Source organism: Oratosquilla oratoria, chromosome 11 (genome assembly GCF_046742065.1).
Source record: "Oratosquilla oratoria isolate Oo_2021 chromosome 11, ASM4674206v1, whole genome shotgun sequence".
In the NCBI taxonomy this organism is placed as follows: Eukaryota; Metazoa; Arthropoda; class Malacostraca; order Stomatopoda; family Squillidae; genus Oratosquilla; species Oratosquilla oratoria.
The window spans coordinates 26104372-26107227 of record NC_134787.1 but is presented as its reverse complement, the minus strand read 5'-3'; positions in this window follow the sequence as shown (position 1 = coordinate 26107227).

The window sequence follows — 2856 nt, the reverse complement described above, 5'->3', positions numbered from 1 at the left end:
ATGCCAGCAGTCTCCTATACTCCAACTACCAAGTCTGACCTGCCGCAACTCCAAAAACAACTAGCCTTGGAAACCATCGCCGGACTGTCATCTTTTCTACGTGCGGCCCACCATCTTTTCACTGACGGTTCTTTGCACGTGACGGCAGTGCTGGCAGTGCTGTGTACTCCCCTAGCATGGAACCACCACAAGGGGGCTGGGCAGGCCGTCGACTCCCTAACTCGTCAAGCTCCACGTATTGTGAGGTACGCGGGTTGCTGGACGCTGTTACTTTGCTGACACGGACCAGAGGCAACGGCTTGATCGTCTGCGACTCTCAGTCAGCGCTCTCTCATCTACCAGTCCTGTTCATCAGCAAGCGGTAATACATATAATGCGACAACTGGCCACAATCCGCGATAATTCACAAGTGGTGCACTTTCTGTGGATTCCATCTCATATCGGACTTATTTATCTATTTACTTATTTGTTTATCTATTAATTTACATATAAGTATATTGTATTTATTTCTTAATTAAGGATGGCCGGCATATTTTGTTGTTGATTACAGCGTTAAGCAACTGAAATTGAATAATGTGTACAACATTTACAACAATAATGCCCTAAAGTATAAAAAATCCAATTTCCAGTCAGTGGCACATAACCGTACGAGGCTCAGGCTGCTACCAAATCAGACAATTTGGCTCCTTCTATAAAAACAGCTTTTATCACGCTAGTAGTTCACTGTGGAATAACCTTCTTTCAAATATAAGTCTTACCAACAAAAAATGCCTTTAACCACTTCAGTACGAGTCAAATTCTCGCGCGCAACATCGGCTGCCATAGGTACGATTCATCACACTACTCGCACTGTAAAATATAAAGTCGCTGCTGTATTACTCGTTCTCTTTTACTCTGAGTAATAATAAACATAGAAAACGTGATCAAACTAGTTCACAGAATCCGGAAGTAACTCATGTTCAACTACAATATATGTATATGTATATATATATATATATATATATATATATATATCTATATATATATATATATATATACATATATATAATCAAGGCGCCGACGCCGGCACCCTCGTGACCTACTCGCGCCTCATGACGCCTAAGTGGGGGTCATCGTACCGAAGTGATAAAGGGTCAGGTTATTTTAATATTATTATAATTATTATTATTATTATTATTATTATTATTATTATTATTATTATTATTATTAGTAGTAGTAGTAGTAGTAGTAGTAGTAGTAGTAGTAGTAGTAGTAGTATCATTATTATTATTATTGTTATTATTATTATTATTATTATTATCATTATTATTATTATTATTATTATTATTATTATTATTATTATTATTATTATTATTATTATTATTATTATTATTATTATTATTATTATTATTATTATTATTATTATTATTATTATTATTATTATTATTATTATTATTATTATTATTATTATTATTAAGTAGGATAGGGGTTACTAGGCTAGATAGAGTGGGAAATGAGGAGGTGAGGAGGAGGACAGGGGTGGAAAGGGAGCTGGGAGATAGGGTTGATGAAAGAGTATTAGGATGGTTTGGACACATGGAAAGAATGAGTGAAGAAAGATTAGTAAAAGAAGTGTGGAAGTCGGAGGTGGAAGGAGTGAATATGAGGGGGCGTCCTAGGATGAGATGGATGGATGGGGTGAAAGGGGCTTTACAAAAGAAAGGAATGTCTGTGGAGGAAGGACGGGAGAGGACAGAAGATAGGGGTGAATGGAGAAGGGTTGTGTATAGATGAGTCTGTGATGCATGAGGGGGAGTGGGTGGGGGATGGGGGTGAGGAAGTATGTATGAGAAAAAAATTGACGCAGCCCGAAGGGATTTCTCCCCGTCTTCTCCTTTTCTGCGTGGGGGGACGGAGAGGTGGGGTCGCCGAATTTATGAAGCGGCCTTGCTGTGGATGTGCTGTGTCTTGCGACACTGCTTCTGACCTAGGGCAGTGGACAGGATGCAGGGATAACCCGTCCTCCAGGAGGTGCCAAGACAGAAGGGAGGGAGGAGGGTGGAGGGGAGTGGAATATATGGGAAATGAAATGGGTGGGAGTGATTTCTATGCCTTTTTCTTTTTGGCTACCCCCCGTGTAAGGAGGAAAAAACCTTTGGTACATGTATGTATGTATGTATGTATGTATGTATTATTGTTATTGTTATTGTTATTGTTATTGTTATTGTTATTATTATCATTATCATTATCATTATCATTATTATTATTATTATTATTATTATTATTATTATTATTATTATTATTATTATTATTATTATTATTATTATTATTATTATTATTATTATTATTATTATTATTATTATTATTGTTATTATTATTATTATTATTATCATTATTACTATTATCATTATTATTATTACTATTATTATTATTGTTATTATTATTATTATTATTATTATTATTATTATTATTATTATTATTATTATTATTATTATTATTATTATTATTATTATTATTATTATTATTATTATTATCATTATTATTATAATTATTATTATTATTATTATTATTATTATTATTATTATTATTATTATTATTATTATTATTATTATTATTATTATTATTATTATTATTATTATTATTATTGTTATTATTATTATTAATATTATTATATATCATTATCATTATGATTAATATTATCATTATTTTCATTTATCAATTAGTAGCCCGAAATCAGGAGTTTATTTGTTATTAAGAGTCTTATATATCATATTGCTACTTCCAATGCCTAAATTTGTTTTTGTTTATGTTTACTTTAATATACACAGACATGACAGAATTGAAAAGACATCAAGAAAAATGCATTTCTGCTCTTTT